The sequence below is a fragment of the Carassius auratus genome, unplaced genomic scaffold (genome assembly GCF_003368295.1).
Source record: "Carassius auratus strain Wakin unplaced genomic scaffold, ASM336829v1 scaf_tig00018794, whole genome shotgun sequence".
NCBI lineage: Eukaryota > Metazoa > Chordata > Actinopteri > Cypriniformes > Cyprinidae > Carassius > Carassius auratus.
This window is the reverse complement of record NW_020524910.1, coordinates 452-25,342: the sequence shown is the minus strand read 5'-3', so window position 1 is coordinate 25,342 and position 24,891 is coordinate 452. Positions and strand designations below refer to the sequence as shown.

General features: G+C 37.6%; 1 pseudogene; it reads left to right on the top strand.

The window, feature by feature from the left end:
* Positions 1-43: 43 nt before the first annotated feature.
* Positions 44-19,040, top strand: LOC113076111 (pentraxin fusion protein-like; annotated as a pseudogene).
* The last annotated feature ends 5,851 nt before the right edge of the window (positions 19,041-24,891 follow it).

Genomic DNA, 24,891 nt, shown 5'->3' with positions numbered 1-24,891 from the left:
CAGATACTCTCCTTCAGGTACACCCTATCCAGACGAAACCCATGCATACTGCTCCATCACATCAAACGAGCTCAACCCGTGGTGGAGGCTGGATCTGCTGGATTCTTACAACATTTCCAATGTGACTGTCACCAACAGAGGTGACGGCTGGCCGGAGCAAACGACTGGAGTAGAGATCCGCATCGGAAACTCTCTGGAAAACAACGGAAACAACAATCCCAGGTGAAGTTATGAAAACAGTTATGATCGTGTCAGGAGAACTGGATTTGATCAGGTCAGCTGATTGTGTCGTGGTTTCTCTCTTTCTCTCTGTAGATGTGGTGTCACTTCACTTGTCCCATTAGGAAGTTCTGTCAGTTTCTCTTGCGGTGGAATGGAAGGTCGTTATGTGAACATGTACCTTCCTAACATCCAGATGTGGCTCACGCTGTGTGAGGTGGAGGTTTATGGAACAGGTAAAATAGGTTAGAAAATAGGTCCATTGTTCATTGTCAATAACAGAGAGATGTATAAAGCAGAGCTCACAACGATGTCACTTTCAAGCCCAGCATCTTTCTGCTGGTTGAATTTGCATGATCAACTTGAACATGCAGTGAAATCCGAGATTAGAGCAAAATAAGAGATATTGTAAGAGCGAAAAAGTGCTTTCAACATGAAATCCAATTACATTATACATTAATAATTGAACGTGTCATCCTTTGAGTGCAGTAATTAAAAAAATAATAATAATTATATATATATATATATATATATATATATATATATATATATATATATATATATATTTTTTTTTTTTTTTTTTTTAATCTAGACTCTTGTGAAGACTTCATATGACCCAGAACCTGTGAGTAGATGATGCCTACCCTGCAAGGACTCCAGAAACAAAATAATGACATTTTCAATGGGTTAAAATGCACACAGAGTTTGCTTGAATGCATATCTGGTAATTGTAAATATTATAATGTGAATTAGATTTCAACTGTTACAAGCTCCTATAAAGACTATAAAGGTTTTGTTACAGAAAAAAAACATGCATTTTCTGTAAACCTGCTTTTAAACAATATGTGTTGTGAAATGTGTTATACAAATAAAAGTGAATTAAACTGAATGAGCCATTGTTGTCTCCAAGGGACTGTTAAAAGTTTCATAGGGGACTTATAAACAGTGTGCTTGTTCATAACAAAATAAATGAAGTATAGCCTACGTTTACAGTAATATATATGATGTACAGTTTACAGTACCATTTCAAGACACAGGCACACAGCACAGTCACAATGACAACACAAAATCTACTGTCAACAAGGGACAGACACCGCAGGGAATATAAGGGAAAATGGGAAAAAGCAACAGGTGAGCGACTCGTGATCTGCACACACCAGCACCGATGTATCAGCGCTGATTGCCCAGTTCACAAGCTGCAGACAATGACAGGACACAGACAACAAGGAAACCAATGAAGCACCCTGAACCATGTACCATGACAGTACCCCCCCCCCCTTCAGGGACACCTCCTGGCGTCCCCAGAGGACTCAGCATGACGCCGATGGAATTTGTCAATGAGAACATGATCCAGAATGTCACGAGCCGGAATCCAGCATCTCTCCTCCGGACCATAGCCCTCCCAGTCTACCAGGTATTGATAACCTCTACACCTCCGTCTCACATCAAGGAGCCGCTGTACCTTATAAGCTGGAGACCCCTCGATGAGTCTAGGAGGTTGAAGGACAGAGGTCTGGGGCTGAAGGGGGAATGAATGACGGCTTTATCTTAGAGACATGAAACACCAGGTGGATATTCTTAAACTGGGGGGTTAAATTGAGACCGACACTGGACTGAGCACCTTAGAGATGGCAAATAGTCCATTAAAGGGGGGGTGAAATGCTATTTCATGCATACTGAGTTTTTTACACTGTTAAAGAGTTGGATTCCCATGCTAAACATGGACAAAGTTTCAAAAATTAAGTTGTACGTTTGAAGGAGTATTTCTGTTCCAAAAATACTCATTCCGGTTTGTCACAAGTTTCGGAAAGTTTTATATAAAAACGTATAGCAGAGCAGAGAGAGGCTGTGCACAGACAATCACTGATCAGAGCGAGAGCGTCGCGAAATGTCACAAAAGGAGGAGTGTTTTTGGTTGCCAGGGCAATACATCCCTGCACAGATTACCAAAGAAAAAACAGCATTAAGGGACCAGTGGATGGAGTTTATTTTTACAGAGCATCAACGGAGTTGTGCAAGTGTTTTTGTTTGTTCCCTGCATTTCTAAGATGCTTGTTTTACAAACAAGGCCCAGTTTGACGACGGATTTGCGTATCGTTTATTTTTTAAGGATGATGCAATCCCAACGAAAAAGGGTCACGATCGTGTGTTGGAACCGCAGGCGGTGAGTAAAACTGCTTCAAATATCTCTGCCTCCTTGTTAGTGCGTCCCCTCCCATGCCGGAGACCCGGGTTCGAGCCCCGCTCGGAGCGAGTCGTTGCTGCTGCTGCTCTCGCTCAGTTTCAGCCTCTGGATCTGATTCTGGATCATAAATAAATGGCTGAATCTGACTGTTAGCCATGGTTTATTTTGGATGATGGTTTTTTCCTCAAGGCAATGTCAGAGCCGTTAAATATGTTTTTCAATGGCTCTGGGTAATGTCACAGCTTCCAAACGCTCTCGACGCAAAAACCTACTGGCGCTCGTGATTCTTTAGCTCCGCCCACACGTCACGCCTCCAGTTGGTCGTGTTTTTCCGGGAAAAATCGGTACAGACTATCTTTCTCTTATGAATATACTAAAACTAAAGACTTTTTGGAGTAATGAAGGATGCAGTACTACTCTATAGGTACTCAAGATTAACAGGATATTGAGTGAAAACAAGCATTTCACCCCCCCTTTAAATATGGGTCCTAGTTTACGTGAGGGGAGTTTGAGAGGAATGTCCTTGGAGGACAACCAGACTTGCTGACCACACACGTAAAGTGGGGGCTTAGCACGGTCACGGTCTGCTTGTTCCTGTCAGCAGTCCGAGTGAGGGCTTCTCTGGCGACCCTCTACGTATGGAGGCATCTCTGAATAAACGAGTGCGCGGATGGAACAATGGCATCAGATTCTTGGGAGAGGAATAAGGGTGGCTGGTAGCCTAAACAACCAGTTACTCCCTATTCCCGATGTCGTAATTCCATTCCAAGGGGGTTAAACGATGAGAAAAAAATGCACAAGGGATGTACTCTCTCGTCCGAGGGTGACCTCTGAGACAAAATTGCCCCTGCTTCCCTCTCCCAAAAATCTGATGCCGTTGTTCCATCCGCACACTCGTTTATTCAGAGATGACTCAGTACGCATCCACCTCCACAACAAACTGACAAGACAGATCGGGAGTAACAAGAATGGGAGCTGAAACAAAGCGTCTCTTTAAAATAGAGAATGCAGCCTGAGCCTGCGGCGACCAACAGAAACGTTTTCGAGTGGAGGTATGATCCGTCACAGTTGAAGCGACCTGGCTAAATTCAGAATGAACCACCTGTAAAAATTAGCAAATCCCAGAAATCGCTGGACTGCTCTGTGACTATCTGGGGTGGGCCAATCAGCAACTGGTTTTACCTTGGCAGGATCCATTCGGATTCCTTCGGGTGAAAAAAATAATCCCAGGAACGGAACCGACCGTGCGTGAAACTCCCACTTCTCCACCTTGGCGAATAAACGATTCTCAAGCAGCCACTGGAGCACTCGTCTGACGTGTTGGACATGGTCGTGCTTGTTCTGGGAGAAGATCAGGATGTCGTTGAGATAAACAAATACAAACCAGTCCTGATTGCCTAGGTCACAAGCTGTAGACAATGACAGGACACAGACAACAGGGAAGCCGATGAAGCACCCTGAAAGAGAGAGTTAAGGCTGCCTTGTCTCCAAAAATTTGATTGATGAGGGTCATAAAAGCCATCTGTTCTGGACACCTGTTTGTACAACCCCCCTCCCCTCCCTGTACACCCCGGTGACCTAAATATGAACTTATCAACCTAAGAAGGAATTTCGGTGAGGGTGGGGAAAATGTGTTGGGATCTATGTGCTTTTTAAACTCTGAAAAGGGATGAAATCATGAAAATGGTATAAGGGAAGTTTTTATTAAGGTTTTTAATAAAATTTTATTTAAGTGCACAGTGCATTTCAAGAAAAAGGTTATAAACACATACGAAATGTAAACAATGTAATGATCGTTTTAGTAGTTGGAAAAGTGTAAAACGTTGTTAAAGTTGTAACAAATTAAATAAAATGAAAACTAGGTTGCTGGTTATTTATCTAAAACAGCTAAACAAGTAAAAAAAAACTCAAAAAACTATCAGATATGTTTTCGTTAAGCAACACGTGAAAAAGATGTTAGAGAGTGTAGCATTACAATTTAAAAAGGTGTTTTGTTACCAGCTAGAAAAGAAAGCATTTATCACTTATATCTTACCTCAAACTAAAAAAGAAACAAATGTAAAGTGGCGATACAAACCAGAAAACTTAGCAATTTTCACGATGTTAGAAAAAGTTAAAACAAAAGAAAAAGAGGTAGGCATTTACGCGGATTTAAAATAAAATCCATCAGACAAGATACTTGTCAAATCTATGTTGTACTTTACCACTAACTACAACTTTAAAAATCGAGAGTGTTAGTGACAGAGAGTTAGACGAAAGAAAAAAAGATCTCACAGCAAAGTGTTACGACCTCTCCGGTAACGTTATATCGACTCAAACTGAAAAAAGAAATGAATGTAAAGAAACAACACAAACCAGAAAACTTGGCGTTTGTCATAATGTGAGAAAAAGTTAAAACAAAAGAAAAAAGATGGAAGGCATCTACGCTGATCTCAAAGAAAATACATCGGCCCCCGTCTTTAAAACACCAGCACAAGATACTTGTCAAAACTATGCTATTCTTTACCACTAACTACAACTTTAAAATCTAGACTATTACTGACAGAGAGTTAAACGAAAGAAAAAAAGATCCCCCGACAGAGTTTGCGAAGCCTCCGGTAAAACGACCTCACAGCACCGCTGACACACTCAGAATGCTTACGTCCAGTCCTACTCAAACCACTCCTTCTTCCTCTTTCACGCAAAGCTTTAGGTGCATTTACCGCCACCTTCAGGGCAGGAGTGTGGAGCATTGAAATTAATGAAAACTAACTCAAACATTAAGAGATAAGAAATACAAGAAATATAAAAGAAATACAAAAATAAAATGAATGATAATAATAATAAACTTAGTAGTGATTCTTTAAATCCTGTTTATCAACTCTTTGAGCTACTTAATCATTGAAACATTTCTATAGTCACATCTTTATTTAACATTTTCTAAAATGAGATCGGATTTATTTCTATAATAAGTGCTTGTGTAAGTTGTAATCTTTCGTTGTCATATCTTTTACATTTTATTAAAATAGGTTCAACTGTTTCAGGAAGATCACATTTAACACAAAGTCCAGACACATGTTTTTCCTCTTATAAATAATGACTCATTAAGTGCAATGGGTCCAATTCTATGGCGAGATCTTCCTTTCTATCCCAGAATTCTCCTTTCATTTCCAACTGTTATTTGAATATTATATAAATGTTGTCCTTCATTCTCACCACCCCATTTAATTTGCCACGTATCTTTTTATGTTTTTTTTTTAAGTACCCCTATTATTTCTAATTTACTCATTGGAGTATTAACTTTGATGTCTGATATTTTAATGTTTTTATCTGGTCCACTACTTTCATTACCTTCATTACCTATATGTGCGGGTATCATTACAAAATAAATATTTGTTTTTGCTTGTATTCTGAACATACTCTGTAAAATGACTGACTAAATCTCTTGTCTACTAGAAGATTCACCACTCTTTAAACTTGATAGTACTGAAAATGAGTCTGAACATATGACTACTTTATTAACGTGTTCAACCCGCTGAAGAGCCAAAAATATGGCAATCTGTCGGATGATCAGATGTTCTTTTTGCTATTCTACACCTTACCCCTTGGAGCATATGTGTCCTGTTTCAGGATCTTTAGATCCAACCGTGTATATGAGTTACTTTAAAACTAGGTTAGCCTATTTGCTCTTTATTTTTCATCTAATCAGTCCTTGTTGTTTTATTTTATTTTAATAAGCCACACATACTTCCTTTAGTAGGCTAAATCATTGAATATGTCTTTTAATTTGTCAATATCTACTTCTGGCACTAAATTGTACATTCATAAATGTATGTTTCTCAAAACTCCCCACGTTTAGTGGCATTTAAAGAGGAATTTGTGATGTATTTGGAGACGTTAAAAGGAATGAAAAGTCCCAAAGCAAGATTTTTGTATTCTTCATTAGAGGACTTTGGTTTCTTAATGTGAAAAATCTTACTTCCCTACTTCATCTTTAGTTTTATTTAATTTTTTCTTGAGTGTTGTTTTATTTATTTTACATTTTATTTTGTTTTATGATGTACAGAGTGAGAACAAAAATTGAGTGTAATCTCAGACCGTATTTGTAAATCGACCAGTAATGTACGCCTTTATGTTTTTAATGTTTAAAGCATTGAATAAAAAATAAAAAACACCCACAAACACTTCCCCCATTCACCTCCCTAATAACATTGGTCGCAAAGGTTTAAATGTATGTTAAAAGAATTAAACAAAGTAACATTTTTTTAATAAAAACACATCAGTTCTTATTTGATGAAAACATTCTACCTGGTTTTAATATTAGACCAATGATTTTACTTTAAAAATTAGGTTAACCTATACAATTAAATTTTTTAATCTCAACAAAAATTCCTTGTTGGAATTTTTTTTTCGTTTTATTTCATTTTAATAAGTCACACATACTTTATTGGTGTAAATCCTTTAATATGTATTTTATGTTGTCAATATTAACTTCTGGAATTTCTATATCAGTTTAAACCCTGTAGACGCTTACAAATATTAAACAGGAATGAATGAGTCAAGATGGACTTTTCTTGCCAAAGAAACTTTAACAACATTACAGGAAAGGCCAAATATTTAATCTCAAGTAGTGCGTAAAAACGCGTCTGGTGTCTGGCATCTGATGTCTTTGCGTTTACTGTTACGACCATGTCAGCGAAGATTGTAAAACATCTAAAGGTTTTGGGGCTAGCAACTCAATTGTTATCTAATTAGTTTTCCGGGGGTTCTGGTGTTGTAAATGGTGTGCTGCAGGTCAGCTAAAGTAAAAAAATAATAATTGTGTGTATTCAGTGATCAAAGGGTGATAATTTCAACTTTATGGCTTAGGCCTGTGATCGCGAGGTTAGCTGAAAGTTCATTTACTGGTCAAAAGGACGTGAAATCTTTTAACAAGTCAGACCATATATGAAGATGTAGTAATGTTAATTCGAGTTAATTTAGTTTATTTTAGTTACATTTATAATTTTTATTAACCCCTAGATCTTTCAACCTCAACATAAATGTACTGAGAATGGAAACAAGTACACAAACACAACCATACAATCATACAATCATAAACAGACACACACACACAAATGTAAACATACAGAAAACATGAACATGCAAACTAAATAAATACTAATATACACTCAAACAAGTACAAAAATACACAAACAAACAAAATAGGTCACAAACACCAACATATCTATATAAGATTGAAAATGAGTTGTCATGAGTTTTCTTTGAAACCAAAATTGTTTGTTGCTACAAATGTCTTTTAGACGTCCTTTCTCACTTTCCAAATGGTGTTGTTAACCATGATGTTTAAAATAGTTTAAAAAAAATATTATATTTTTAGCTTTCATGCAGGATTCATGTCAGCACTCAAATGTTTTTAGCAAGAGTCCAGAGACAGATGAAAATAGATGCGTGAAGAAAAAAAAAATGTAAGAGGTTTTTAAGGATAGACTAAATGGTTTAGATTTTTTAAAACAATTGAGTTTACGCATTTCTCTTGAATGTGTGTACGGTAACCGTTGCATACATGAAGCAGAACAAATACATAAACTCATAAACGCATTGTGGTTAATAAAAAAAGACTTATTTATATAGCATAACTTACTTTCTTTTCATAACAATAAATATTCTTACGACTTTAACAACTGCAAACAACCGGTTTGGTTAGAAAATAAAAAATAAATAAAAACATATTGGGTCTCATTCATGAAACATTCGTAAATATACGAGTAAATATCTGAGTGATTTGCGCGTAAAGAGAACTTCCCGAAAACTCTTCTCCTGATTCACAAAAACTTCGTAAACGTCAGATGTGATAGTGAAATGTGTGTGTGTGTGTTAATGAATTCCAATCAGTCGTAAATGGGACGCGCGTGCACGCTCACTCTCAATTACCATAAATCCCGCCTATTAAATCCGACTGACAACTACATATGAGCATCATATTATGACACCAAACGAAGGATTTCAATATGTCTTCTCAAAAGTGACTGAAAAAGAAACATTTCTCAGCTGCAGAAATTGAAGTTTTATTATCAGAAGTTCATTCAAAACGCCACATTTTATTTTCAAGCGTACTAGTGGCGTATCAGGTCCTAAAAAAGGAAGTTTGGCAGCATATTACAGATCCTATTACTGGCTCTCATAATAAAAGTTAAAAGAAAAACCGTATGTAATTAATATATATAATATTATTTTCAAAATGCTGGGTAAAAAGTTTTATGAAAATAGATGCGTGAAGAAAAAAAAAATGTAAGAGGTTTTTAAGGATAGACTAAATGGTTTAGATTTTTTAAAACAATTGAGTTTACGCATTTCTCTTGAATGTGTGTACGGTAACCGTTGCATACATGAAGCAGAACGGTTAACCTATACAATTAAATTTTTTAATCTCAACAAAAATTCCTTGTTGGAATTTTTTTTTGTTTTATTTCATTTTAATAAGTCACACATACTTTATTGGTGTAAATCCTTTAATATGTATTTTATGTTGTCAATATTAACTTCTGGAATTTCTATATCAGTTTAAACCCTGTAGACGCTTACAAATATTAAACAGGAATGAATGAGTCAAGATGGACTTTTCTTGCCAAAGAAACTTTAACAATATTACAGGAAAGGCCAAATATTTAATCTCAAGTAGTGCGTAAAAACGCGTCTGGTGTCTGGCATCTGATGTCTTTGCGTTTACTGTTACGACCATGTCAGCGAAGATTGTAAAACATCTAAAGGTTTTGGGGCTAGCAACTCAATTGTTATCTAATTAGTTTTCCGGGGGTTCTGGTGTTGTAAATGGTGTGCTGCAGGTCAGCTAAAGTAAAAAAATAACATCCTGTTGTGACTGGCGCCGATACAGGATGGCTGCCTCCGTGACGAGCTCCGCATATGTTTTTGTGTTTTTGTTAGTTTGTCCTGTCTTTAGTTATATTCCTGCCATCAGTTTCACCAGGGAAGAACTGCTGAACATTCGGCAGAACACACCACAGGATATTTTACCGGATTTCAATTATTCAGACGTTTTACTGAACGTTGTTATCGGAGGAGCGGCGGCGCTGATCAAGCGCTTCAGGACGCGCAGACGGGGGAAGCGAGCGGGAGCGCTCGTCAGACTCAGGAAGCGCGGATTTCGAACGCCGTTGCCTAGCATCCATCTGGCAAATCTCCGCTCTCTACCCAACAAAACGGACGAACTCCTTCTGCTTTCTCGGACAAATAAGGATTTCACACACTCTGCTGCTCTGTGTTTCACGGAAACCTGGCTGAATGACACCATACCGGACAGCGCGCTCCATCTGCCGGGCTTTCAGCTGTTTAGAGCGGATCGTGACACAGAATCAACGGGGAAATCGCGTGGTGGCGGGACATGCTTTTACATCAATGAACGGTGGTGTACAGATGTAACTGTGTTAAAGAAGACGTGCTGCTCAAATATCGAAACACTCTTCATTAACTGCAAGCCGTTCTATTCGCCGCGGGAGTTTCACTCGTTCATTCTGGTCAGTGTTTACATCCATCCTCAAGCGCATGTGAGCTCAGCTTTACAGAAACTCGCTGATCAGATCACAGAGACAGAACAACAACACCCGGACTCTGTTTTAATCATTCTCGGGGACTTTAATAAAGCCAATCTCTCCCGTGAACTGCCAAAATACAGACAGCATGTTACTTGTCCCACAAGAGACAGTAATATATTGGATCACTGTTACACCACAATAAAGGATGCATTTCACTCTGTTCCACGAGCAGCTTTGGGACGTTCTGATCACCTTCTGGTTCATCTTATACCGTCCTACAGGCAGAAACTAAAATCAGCTAAACCTGTATCAAGGACTGTAAAAAGATGGACTAATGAAGCAGAGCAGGATTTACAATCTTGTTTTGACCTCACTGATTGGAGTGTTTTTGAAGCTGCTGCCACCGGTCTGGATGAACTCACAGAGACTGTAACATCATATATCAGTTTCTGTGAGGATATGTGTATTCCTACAAAGACTCAACTAATTTACAATAATGACAAACCGTGGTTCACTGCAAAACTCAGACAGCTCCGTCAGGCCAAAGAAGATGCTTACGTGAAGGGGGACAATGTCTTGTATAAACAGGCTAAATACACATTGGAAAAGGAGATCAAAGTGGCAAAGAGGAATTATTCTGAAAAAATAAGGACTCAGTTCACTTCCAACGACTCCGCATCAGTGTGGAAAAGTCTAAAGAAGATCACCAATTACAAGACACCACCCCCCAGCACTGTAGAGAATCAACGACTGGCAGACGATCTGAACGAGTTTTACTGCAGGTTTGAAAGAACACCCATCACCTGCCCTGAATGCCTCCCCACACAACCATTCACACCCTTCACAACTCCTGCAACCAGCCCTGAATGCCTCTCCAAACTACCGTTCACACCATTAACAGCTCCTGCAACCCATCCTGAACACCTCTCCAATCAAGCACTCTCACCATTCTCACCTCCTGCATCCCCCCTCTCCCCCACACCTGCAATTCAGATCAGCGAGGATGCGGTGCGCCAGGTCTTCCGGAAGCAGAAAAGGAAAAAAGCACCAGGCCCAGATTGTGTTACACCAGCCTGTCTGAAATCCTGTGCTGACCAGCTGGCCCCCATCTTCACACAGATCTTCAACAGATCGCTGGAGCTGTGCGAAGTCCCTTCATGCTTCAAACGTTCCACCATCATCCCCATCCCTAAGAAACCCAAAATTACAGGACTAAATGACTACAGGCCTGTGGCTCTAACGTCTGTAGTCATGAAGTCATTTGAAAAACTGGTGCTGGGCCACCTGAAGGACATCACTGGACCCTTGCTGGATCCTCTTCAGTTTGCCTACAGAGCAAACAGGTCTGTGGACGATGCAGTAAACATTGGACTGCATTATGTTCTGCAACACCTAGACAGACCGGGGACTTATGTGAGGATCCTGTTTGTGGACTTCAGCTCGGCCTTCAACACGATCATCCCAAACCTCCTCCTGCCCAAACTAAATCAGCTCTCCGTGCCCACCTCCGTCTGTCAGTGGATCAGCAGCTTCCTGACAGACAGGCAGCAGCTAGTGAGGCTGGGAAAATACACATCCAGCACCCGTACAATCAGCACCGGAGCTCCCCAGGGCTGCGTTCTCTCCCCACTGCTCTTCTCCCTGTACACTAATGATTGCACGTCTAAGGACCCCTCTGTCAAGCTCCTGAAGTTTGCAGATGACACCACACTCATCGGCCTCATTCAGGACGGTGACGAGTCTGCTTACAGACAGGAGGTAAAAGAGCTGGCTGTCTGGTGCAGTCTCAACAACCTGGAGCTTAACACCCTCAAAACAGTGGAGATGATCGTGGACTTCAGGAGAAACCCCCCTGCACTCCCCCCACTCACCATCATGAACAGCACTGTGACTGCAGTGGAGTCATTCAGGTTCCTGGGCACCACTATCTCTCAGGACCTGAAGTGGGACATTCACATTGACTCCATTGTGAAAAAGGCCCAGCAGAGGTTGTACTTTCTCCGCCAGCTGAGGAAGTTTAACCTGCCACAGGAGCTGCTGAAACAGTTCTACTCCACCATCATTGAATCCATCCTCTGCACTTCAGTAACTGTCTGGTTCAGCTCAGCTTCTAAATCTGACCTCAGAAGACTACAGAGAGTAGTCCGGACTGCTGAGCGAATCATCGGTTCAACTCTCCCATCTATTCAAGAACTGTACTTATCCAGAGTGAGAAAAAGGGTTGTCAAAATCACTCTGGACCCCTCACATCCAGCACACTCCCTCTTTGAACTGTTGCCATCTGGTCGACGCTACAGAGCACTGAGCACTAGAACGACCAGACACAGGACCAGTTTCTTCCCTCAGGCAATCCATCTTATGAACAGCTTATAATAACGGCGGACACACTACACTCTATATTTATATACACACACACTTTATTTATCTAACACACATACTTAGTATACACTTAAATTTTGCACACAATATATATGTACATACATAACTTCATTTTGTAATATACTTGCCTACAATTGTCATTTGTATATTGGCATTCACTGTCTACATATTTGTATTTTTTATTCTTTTATTATGTGTTTTATGTTCTGTCGCTGTCATTCTGTTGTACTGCGGAGCTTCTGTCACGAAAACAAATTCCTCGTATGTGTACATACCTGGCAATAAAGCTCATTCTAAATATGTACCCGATTAAGGTGAATTAAAATGCAGCCGTATTAATGAGCAAAACGTTCAGACGTTACGCACTATTTACGCGTTTCTGGGAGCAGGTGTAGATTTCTTTCGTACCAACTAACATTTGGAAAATACGAAGGTTTTAATGAATCCGAAAATTTACGCCAAAACCACTTTACACGCGATTTACACAAAAATTTGTTCTGCTCGTGTTTCATGAATGAGACCCATTGTGTTTTCTTAGTTAGAATGCTTATAGTTTGTAGTAAAATCACATATATAAGCTAAAACATTTTTCTTCCAAACCATGCGGTTTTCACACACACACACACACACACACACGCACACACACGCGTGCACACACACACACACACACACACACACACACCTCACAAAACTGCCAACAAGGACCTGAAGTTTTTGTTATAACGTTTAGCTGTAGCTGAGACCTTGGTGGAATTCTTTTACGCACAGTTTTGGGGAGGTTACTATGAACTTTGTAATAGGTTATAGATCACAAATTACCCCATTTAAAATCTAAAAGGTTGTGCAACTATATCAATTTATTTAAAAAAGTAATGTAACGGATAACATTTGATTAAATATTTCAAGACTTGTAATGTTTTTAACCGTTAATCTTTTGAAACCTGTAAACAGTACAGGGTTAACATAAGTGTGCTCAGCTAATGACCGTCAGACTTTTCAAAATCCTTCATCACTTAAATTAGGATTGTGATCATTTCATTTTAAAGCACAACCACCACAAAATCTGATTTGCTTGGAGATTAAATACATATTGAAAAACACAACAAGTAAGTTTAACAGCTATGATACTGTTCTGAAATCAAGTTTTTGCACACCTATGAAGGGAAATGCCACGGCATCTAACAACGGGTTGGTAAAACGATTAATTTTAACAAATAAATATACATCGGCCAAATAGGAAATAAGCATACGTCTTTAACTCCTGAAACATCTGACTCATATTTTAGAGTAGTTAAGGTGGTTTGAGAGAAAAAAATAATTAAATCTTTACGTGTGTGAAAAAATATTCAGATGTAACATTTTCATAATTAACCGCAATTTAATTATTTTTTTTTCTCACCGACTGTAACAGATTACATTTATTTTTGTAATCAAATTATATAATTGAGCTCTATGTATCTATTTGACCCGTAACACTGATTATGCATTGTAACAATAATAGATGGTGAAAGAGATCATTAACCTCTTTAACTTGAAAAATGCATACAATGACCGCAAACAAGGGTTTGTTGATAAAACAACACAGCCCCCCCCCCCCCCCCCCGACTTGAAAGCACCGTAACAAGTATAGACATTGCAGAAATGTATTATAGAGATGCAGTAAGTTAAACTCTGGATGTACGATGGACCGGCTTATCACATGTTTACCATATTATTACAAAGCTCTGCTTACCTAGTTTTATGATGAAATATGTCTGTAAAAATAAACAAGCACACACACAATCTCCAGAATGGGGGATGATGATGGGATACATAATTTCATGATGAAGACAGACTGGATATTCAGACCGCAGCAGCAGGACACGATTGTCTTTTTCTAAAGATAAAGACAATTATTTGGTTTCAGGACACAATCCTGACGGTTCACAAAATAACATGACAACGGTTGCTCCATAGCCAACCCTATTTTAGCCTGTTTTAGCACATGTACAGTATATCGTATTATTGTTGAATATAGTCGTTTAATCTAAATATGTGTTAACAGTTATTTTATTGTTATTATATGTATTATATGTTTTTGTTTTACAAAGGGTTCAATTTAATACGTTTAACTTATACCTCATTCAAGCCATATAGATCTTCATGTCAGAGAACTACAATACCCAGCATACACCTCAGGCTTCAAACGTGGCCGTCATGGAGGCTTACTCATATTTTACGTGGCAACGCTCTAAATCATCGGGCATCTGATTAAATACATTTGCAAATACAAAACGTACATTTCTACACTGTTGTGAAGTATACGCTCCTTCCATGTTGTGATGTTACAAAACCTCTTTTTTGTGATCCGTTTTAGTGATGCAAAGTTCAATTCACTTCTGAAAAATTATTCATCTGGACAGTTTGGTTCAATGAACCGATTCATAGGGACCTTAAGTAATTTTCGCAGTTACGTCAGTACACATTTTTTTTTCTTCTAACAACTGAAGAGTCATTTTTATTTCTGTGAATCATCTTAATAAATTTAATTGTGTGAACACATATTGTTGGTTATTATCTTTTCTTTTGTTCATTTAAGTTAATGTTGAATCATCTAAATAAAGTTAACTGTGTGAACACATATTGGTGGTTATTGTCTTTTCTTTTGTTCATTTAAGTTAATGTTGAATCATCTAAATAAAGTTAACTGTGTGAACACATATTGGTGGTTATTGTCTTTTCTTTTGTTCATTTAAGTTAATGTTGAATCATCTAAATAAAGTTAACTGTGTGAACACATATTGGTGGTTATTGTCTTTTGTTCATTTAAATTGATGTTTGTGTTCGCATTTTTATGCACATTGTCTCTGTCTTTTGTTTATCAGTTTTTAGTCAGTTACAAAAGTGTCAGGGACTAAGTTTTTGTATTTTTATGGTTTGAGAGACCAGGGTTCGAATCCACTGTGAGACACCAATGTGTCCCTGAACAAGACACTTAACCCCTAGTTGTTCCAGAGGAGTGCGACCTCTGACATATATAGCAATTGTAAGTCACTTTGGATAAAAGCGTCAGCTAAATGTTTATTAAGTGTTTTTTTGTTCTATAGCTGTCATTCTGTTGCACTGCGGAAGCTTCTGTCACAAAAACAAATTCAACGTATGTGTAAACATACCTGGCAATAAAGGTCATTCTGATTCAGATATTTCCAAACATGTTAACTAGTGAGCTGCAAATATGGCTTGACCCCAAAAAAATTCTTACAAAAGGTTTCTCAGTGGTTTACAGTAGTATCAGATGTACTTAAAAACATACTAAAAGTTTACCAACGTTTGACTCCAAGAAATGCCCCACTTTCAAATATTATAATTAGCATATTTGCATGATAGATAATTGATTACAAGTATATATCAAAGCAATTTAATTTAAATAATTGCATATTTCTCCATTATCATATAATTTTGCCTAGTGCTGGTGGTTTCTGTGGTTCATAACTATTCTTTTGATTCCAATAAAGAATAAATTCATTAGATCTGGGTGATACTGTAAAATTAACCACTTTTATGTAAAATGATTGTTAAAATGAGAGACCATTGTAGAGGGTTTACACACTGGCCTCTGTTCGGGCTAATTCAGATTTGTTTAAGATCAGAGTTATACAACTCCAATTTAAGTAAATTTTGGGTGCAATAACTTTTACATTAAATGTCAAGTCTGTGTTTTAGCAAAAATAAATAAATAAAATTGTCAGTCTCTTAACAGTGGCAAAAAGAGTACGAGTGTTATTTAAGTTACTGTTTCAGGTTTGAGAAGAAATTCTGTCTATCTGTGGCTAGTTTCACATTAAAAGCATGAAGGCTGTCTTTATAGATGCTATAGTGAATTTCAAGTTTCGTCTTCCACCACATCCGCTCTGCTTTTCTGCATTGTCTTTTCATAGTCTGAACTTCTGTTGATCTTCTCCAAACTGATTTCTGTCTGTTTGTTTTCTTACTGACTTTTATTGGAGCAATATCATCAATAACATTCTTAACTTTTGAGTTGAAGGAATCAAGGAGAATATCAACAGAGTCTGCAGAAATGCTTGGTGTTAAAGATATAGCCTCCATAAATAGTACACTTGTGTTCTCGTTAATGCATCTCCTTCTGACAGAGACAGATCCATATTCATTTGTAGCAGGCATCCAAATATCAAAGAAAATACAGAAGTGATCAGATAGTGCTATGTTCTTAGTAACAATGGATGAAATGTTTAGACCCCTACTGATGATTAAGTCTAGAGTGTGTCCACCTTTGTGTGTGGGTCCATGCACATGCTGAGTCAAGTCAAAAGTGTTTAGAACCGTTATCATTTCTTTTGTAGTTTTGTTTTCTGCATTATCTATGTGAATATTAATATCCCCTGCAATAGCAGGTCAGTAAAGTGTCAACGTGGGAACCACACTGCAGCTTGTATCTAGATGGCCCTTCCATAGTGTTCAACATGCCCACAAGTGTGTTAACAGCTGCTGAAAAGTCCTCAAATCCCTGTGCATCACCTGGTCGAATAGCTGGAGCATTAAGGATTGCTCTAAGCTCGCTCTGAATTAACTGTCTTGGTTGACTGTATCTCTGTTCAAGAGCCTGCATGGCACTGGTGTAAGGATATGGGCTGTTGACATACCTCTTAGCTACCTGGTAAGCAGCAGGCAGATGTAGGTGATCCAAATGTTAAATGTCTGTGTGGGCCAAGGACGCTGACCAACCCTTTCTTGAGCATCAGGAAACCACTTTCTTTCACTGAGGAAAATACTGCCAGCCTTGGTTTTGTAATGCCATATCTGAGGATGGGCAGGCTGAGCAGCTGTAGGGGGCCATGAGTCTGCCCGTTGGAGTTCAGAAAGCAGTCTTTGAGGTTTCGGCCCTGGCAGAGAAGATATACGAGCTATATTACTTGGCTGAATGCTTGATTGTGGACGCCGCTGCATAGGGGGCTCATGATAGAGTGTTTCCTCATAGTGTGGAGATGATGCTACAGTCATGGAAGGCTGTAATCCCATGTTACTGAGTTCAGTCTGAGGAATGCTCTTATAATGTGCATAAACAGGAGATCTAGAAGCGAAGGATGCTTGTCTAGCACTGTCCATTCTGATCTGAAGCTCTCTCATCTCACTGCTTGAATCTGCCCACCGTGCCTCCAAGTGGTGCAGGTTTCCACCTTCAAAGTCTCTGTCCAAGGGAGGAGGAGTAATATAGCCCTTGTAAGAGTCCTGGCTTACATTAGGTATTCCTTGAGTGCCATCTGCTGGTGATGGATGAGCTTGCATCAGAGATGGATAATCAAGCACATAATCCTCCAAGTAGGTGGGTACCCGCCGGATACAACTTGGACGAGGATCTGGTACTTGTTCTCCCTCATAGTACTCTCTGGATGTAGCCATAGCGCAGCTGATGTCCCGATCCGGCTCGAAGGACCAATTTGTGGGATATTCTGTGCGCAGTTGGGTGGTTGGAACTCAGCTGGCCTATTTCTCCGGTTAGAAAGAACTGCAGCTACTCCAGAGTGAACATGTCAAGTCTGAATGTTTATTTGTGTGAATATGCACAAAATGTGGTTTCTGTCAGAGAACAAATGAAGATGATAAATATACATGTTATAATATGAAATGAGAATTGACAGATGCAAAGATAAAACAATATACTGTATGCTATAGGAACTCTATATAGAACTAATTGTCTGATGCAATAGTAAACAAAATAAACAAGAGTTTATTTTCACATATGAACAGTAAATGCAGCTTTATTAGCAGACCGGGACTGCTGCTGCTTACAAGTAGTGTCAAATTACACTGTGTGCGCCTGTTGTGCTCATTGTAATAATTATTAAAATGCTGGTCAGAGACTAAAAACATATTTACATTGACACTCATGACAAGCAATGCTCTTATACAAATAATTAAGCATCTTTGATTGCAAATAAACAAATAAATTTGTTATATATGTGAGGATTACAGCTATGGTACTTATATCGATGCAATAATAATAATAATAATAATATTGAGGTAAAATAAACTGAATTACGCTATAACACACTCTGAAACACATCTACTATGATAATAAATATTATTACTTACGGAGTTATAAACGCACAGCAATACCACACAAAAAAAAGTTTCTTTACACTATGACATCGTCCAGGTAATTTGGCAACAGAAAGAAACGTCACACAGTCATCAACCTTTGGCAGCTGGATCACTGAACAGGCCATTGATTTCAATCCAGGATTCACACAACCATGGTCAGCATGTTCTTCAACCAATGTTCAGACTAACCCCTGGTGGAGGGTGGATCTGAGTTTTATTTACAGAATAAGTATAGTCGTAATCACAAACAGACTAGACTGCTGTCCTGAACGAATAAATGGAGCGGAGATTCGAATTGGAAACTCTTTGGAGAACACTGGCAACAACAATCCCATGTGAGTTTATCTTTTAGTGGCTTAAAATCCTTAAAAATCCCTGAAAACACATATAAAGAAAGATAAGAAGTCTTAATTATGTTTTCTTTGATTCTCTTTAGATGCGCTGTGATTTCTAGCATTCCAGCTGGTGTTTCCTCCACCTACATTTGTAACGATATGGAGGGTCGATACGTGAATCTGATCATTCCTGGAGATTCAAGGATTCTTACTCTGTGTGAGCTACTTTTTTACTTTTTTAGATATTCTCATCTTATTAAAGTGGTTTTTAATGTAGTTCCAAATAAATGAGCCAGCTGCTGGTTGTTAAAGTCATCATCACGTCACTGCATCTGTCTTTACTCCTGAGACAGGATACACATTCACATTGACTGGACCAGCCTGAATTAAAAGATTTTATGATGCTATTTGAGCACATCAGAACATTTATGGGACAGTTTATGTGTACGGTCTACTGTCCATGTCCAGAAAGATAAGAAAAACATCATCAAAGTAGTCCGTGTGACAGATAGAATATTCTGAAGCATCGAAAATACATTTTGGTCCAAAAATAGCAAAAACTACGACTTTATTCAGCATTGTCTTCTTTTCTGGATGGACTGCTTTGATGGTGTTTTTCTTCCCTTTCTGGACATCGACAGTAGACCGTACACAGCTTCAATGGAGGGACTGAGAGCTCTCAGACTAAATCTAAAATATCTTAAACTGTGTTCTGAAGATGAACGGGGGTCTCACGGGTTTGGAACGACACGAGGGTGAGTCATTAATGACATCATTTTCCCTTTTTGATGAACTAACCCTTTAACTGTTCTGCCTGAACAAGGTACATTATTGGAATGTTACTCTTTAAATTGTCTGAATATGAGAGAGTAATTACTGACTTTATTCCAAAAGCTTGTCACTGAATCTTTGCTGTGATGTAAGTTTTTAAGAGTCAGCTGCTAAATAAATCGTGAAAAGTTTGGTTTGGAAAGTTACCATTATATGTGTATTCATTATATTCTTTACTTTTTAAATTCGTAAAAATGTATTTACAGGGTCAAATTAGATTTTTTAATCAAGATTATGAGACTTTTGGGTTCCAGTGTATATTTGTTTTTATATAATCATTTGAATAAAGTAACATTCTAGCCCACATGCAAAATAACACTACCAACAAATTATACAAACACTAAAAATCCTCAGAAAAAGGTCAAAACATTAAAACAACACCAACAGAACATAATATAACCATGGAACTTTATAAAAAAAAAATCTCTATTTGTCATTCATAATAACATATATATTAATTTTTTTGCATTTGGCAGATGCTTTTTACCCAAAGTGCATTTAAGAGATTTGATAAGTTCTTGCTTTACCTGATTGAAGGATAGTGACGATTATTTCAAAACAACCTGTTCAAAGGATGTGATCACATCAAACTGTTATTTACAATCATTTCCCAACAGTGGGACGGTCACATCATTTTCATTTTTCCAAGTAAAACTAGTTATACACAGCACAAAATAAAAGTTTGAGAGAGAGACCAACAGTGTCTTTGAGAGAGAGAGATAGCGCTATCATTAATGTTATTATTAAACACACATTCCCAACATGACCACAAACCCGAATCAGATGGGCCCTCTCAACTTGGCACAAACACTCCCATCCAACATCAGCACAAACCAGACCGAGACAAGCCCCCTCACTATAACTCATCATAACAACGTCAGGCTCGAATACTCAACCAGTGAGTAAGGCAATCTCTTTTTCCTGTCTTGACTGTAAAATCACAAGTTATTTTTTATTATTGGGAAAACTGTTTCTCCACTCCACCTGCATGTACTCCAGGTGAACAGGGTTCCCCATATTTCATCTCCACAAGAGCAGTAAGCAGAAGTTCAAGCATTTTTGTATGTTTATATGTGGACATTTTTCAGCAAAATGTATCTTATCTTTAACTGGAAAACATTCTTCAACTTATCTTTGTGAAATAATGAATCTCTTTTTAATTCACCCAACTGCAACTTTCACAAGTTCACACCTACACATAATTAGCTGAAGTATGATAATGCATATTTGGCATGCTGTCCAGGAAAAGGACTCTGAGCTAACCATCATTAGCATGGAACATGTTTCAACCATAGACAAAGCACAGACTGAACTTGACAAACATCCAAAAACAGTAACATGTTTAACGAGACTGTCCTCCTCTTAAAAACGACCACATAGGTCGTTTGTGCAAGCAGCATATTACGACCTATTATTACGTTTTAAAATCAAGCGCCCTCTAGCGGCCGTATTACGACAGTCTCGTTTGTCGGGTGTGTCGTCATCAAATGACCTTTGACTGTCGTTACCATCGTTACCACCCAAAAAAAGGAGGCGTGACCCAACATCTTACCATGCGTTGTTGTCCAGGTTTGTAAACAATTTTATTTTATGGTTTATTTTTTAAGGTACTGTTCTGATTGTCTGCAATTAATGTCAAAGTAAGTGCAGTTTGACGTTTTCTTTACAAATATGTTGTGAATGCCAGTGAACGAATGTGTGGCAATCGCAACGAATCTGAAATGACCAGTGACCACAACACTTACCATATTTTTTTTTTTACCATGATAACTGTTTTACTGTGGTATTTGTAGTTAAAAATCATTAACCACAATGCCATGCCTTTAATACCTTTTTGTAATGTAATTGTGATTCAGTGTTTTTTTTTTTTTTCAGTTTTGCAGTTTCTTCATATCACATACATCTCCAGCTCCTACAACAACATTCAGTGTCCAGCAGCTCTTTATGATGCTCTCTCTCTCTCTCTCTCTCTCTCTCTCTCTCTCTCTCTCTCTCTCTCTCTCTCTCTCTCTCTCTCTCTCTCTTTCTCTCTCACTCTCTCTCTCTCTCTCTCATTTTCGTTTCCTATTTTTCTGAACTGTAATTCATAAATAAGTCACACATATTTTTCTTTCTTTCTCTTGTTCATCATGGCATATTTTCACAGCTCAGAATCAGATTTTGATCAGTTCTTGTATTAACAGGGAACTTGTACTCGAAGCTCAACTTGAAGAAGTTTCCAGTGAAGATGAAGTCCTTCAAAGGTTCGACACAGGTAATGTTGAAGATATGTAGTTATAACTGATTTACTTTAATTAATTTATCCTTACTTTATGTTAATAACCTTCCTTATAGTCCTTCCTTTCAAATATTTTGTTCACAGATCATTTCTAACACACTGTCTAAACATGTATGTATTAAAACAACAACAACAACTTGTTACTTTTTCTTTATTCCAGCTGAAAAGGAAGACCATGGGCCTGTCAAACCTTGTTTGTGGAGAGGGATGAATTTGACCATCTTGTGTGTTTACGGAGAAGACCAAAAGCTGCTAAGGCAGATATTTCCAGAGGTACGTCTGTGTTGATCTGAGCACCTCGACAGAACTTTACTGCAGTTACATTTTGCACCGAATTTTATGTTTTTTACTTTTTTAAATACCTCACGACCCCATCAGTACAAACCCTGTGCTATGTCAAAGTATTAATAATTCAAACAATTTCAGCAAATTCATATGATATTGTACAAGCGTACTCTCCAGCTTTTCCTCCTGCTGTCATTGACCATCGCCTCAGCTCTCATGCAGACTGTGTCAGGAAATGCTGTGTAACTTGTCATGTGACACAAAAGGGGCCGGTTGCGTAAACATAGCTATTATGTTAAGACTGTGACCAACTAGCAGTTAACCAAGAGATAATCATATTTCTTAGTAAAATTGGACCAATCTATGTTTTTGTAACTGACTTTAAACAATTATGACAAGTCTAGAGTAAATCAAATTATATGGCTAACTTTTTTAAAGATTAGTTTAAGCAGTTTATGCAACCGGCCCCAGGTCTTTAATTTATTTGACCAAATTAGATCATTTAAAGGTGTTACAACAAGAACAATAACTATAATGACTATTTTAGCATCGCTACCAACAAATTATAAAGTTCTGTTTATTATTATACACGCTGCAGTTATGTTGTCTTTAACCACTAGCCCGTTGCTAGGGGGAAGTCGTGGCTTAGTGCTTAGAAAGTTTGACTCTTAACCATAAAGTTGTGGGTTTGAGTCTCGGCCCGGCAATACGACTTTTTTTGCGCTGCCCCCAACTGCTCACCGGGCACCGTAACATAAATGATCCCCACTGCTCCGTGTGTGTGTGTTCACTGCTGTGTGTGTGCACTTTGGATGGGTTAAATGCAGAACAAGAATTCTAAGTATGGGTCACCATACTTGGCTGTATGTCACGTCACTTTCATTTGTTGTCAATGTTTTAATTATTCATCATGTTATAAATTCAATTTTTTCCTGTCTTGCAGGATTTCTGACAGATTACTGAGTCCTTCTCCATCAGCTCTCCACAATAGCAGCCCTTCCAAAAGCATCCACATCACTCTCTCTTGTGTGGCACATCTGCTCTCAGTCGTTAGCATGTCTACTTGTATTATTTCTCCTCTAGTCAACACTCCCATCTCTACTGTGAACACTCCTGTCACTATCACCATCCCACCTACTGTATTCTATATGCCATATATATATATGTGTGTGTGTGTGTGTGTGTGTGTGTGTGTGACCTTTAAGGTCATTTAATGATAGAAATGCATTTTCCAGCTGAAAATGATTTATAAAATATAATTATTAATAACCGTTTTAGTTTGTCTTGCATATGTTCACACAGAAGCGATCAGTGATTACAGGAGATTAAGAGGTAATCATGTGAAATATTAGTCTTAACAATATTTTTCTAATTAGTTAATCACTTTTAAATGAAAGAAAGAATATGATTTCAGCTGGTGCCTTGCAACTCCTGGTTTGTAAAAATATTATTTGGCATTTTATAAACTTCTCTGCAAACAAATTGACAATTTTAATTTATTTATTCATTTTTTTATTTATATATATATTTTTATATTAGCCCAATTTAGTTTTAAAGGGATTTTCTATTACATAATTATGTCTGTACCTATTAGTTACTTTATCAATCAGTAATTTTTAAAGTTGTTATATTTCACAATAATATATTATTTTTTTGTTTTATTTCTTCATAGTGACAAACTAGAGAGAAAGAATGGTGTTATTTGCATTGTTTGTCTGAAAAGTTTGACATATCAATAAACACTGATATGGAAATTACTAAAAAAAAATTATCCCTGTGTTTTTAAATTGTATTTATTTATTTATTTTTATTATTATTTCCTTTTTTTCTGTAGTTTAACTGGTAGAGCTAAAATTGCAAGATTGTAAATACATCTCCAAAAAACACACAAGTGATTAAATGTATACATTTAATACACTATAAATATATAAATATAATATTATTTTTTCATACAGTATATGCAAAAATGTTGAGCTTAAATATTGTACATTAATATTAGGGTAAAGAATGTGTATAATCGCAAATATGAGGCCCTTGTTTGAAAATAAATAACTGTAATCAACAAATCTATTGCTGAATCAGGTTTACCCCACAATGCAAATCCGTCATTTTAGTTTTATATTTAGTGGGTGAAAATAAATTCACCACAAGAACCCGGAAAAGCCTGTCATGAATGGCCGTATATGGACAAGTAAGGGTGTCGCTTTCTGCTCAACTGGATTTTCATTGGCTTTGAAATCCACTTGGCACTCGAGGACTCGCTGTGACTGGACTTTCTTTTAGCCCAAATTAAAAAACGTTTTAATGTTGCAAAGTAAATTTTGCTGTAATTATTACGTCAATAGTACCTTCAGTTAACAATGGTGCATTGCTATATTTTGTGAAATTACCTCTTTACCGAGATCCTAACCTTAAACCTGAACATAACTTAATTGAACTACAAAAAACAGCGCCATGACTTTCACTTTCCATCGATAGAATGGCTAAGGCTTATGGGGCAATGTAGTTTAAAATGTTTAATAATGAAATTGTGAAAAATACTTCTTTTTTTAAACAAAGGGATATCTAAGCATGTTTATTGTGCAAAGTTATATGACATATGTGAGAGGCAGGCTGACATTTTTTATTTTACTAAGAGTACTTTTATAAACACATGTATAGCACTTTTCTATGAATGTTTGAAAGCTGTGCCAAACATTATTTAGTAAACATAGCATAATGAGTTGTCCTACCAATTTTCTTTTTGAA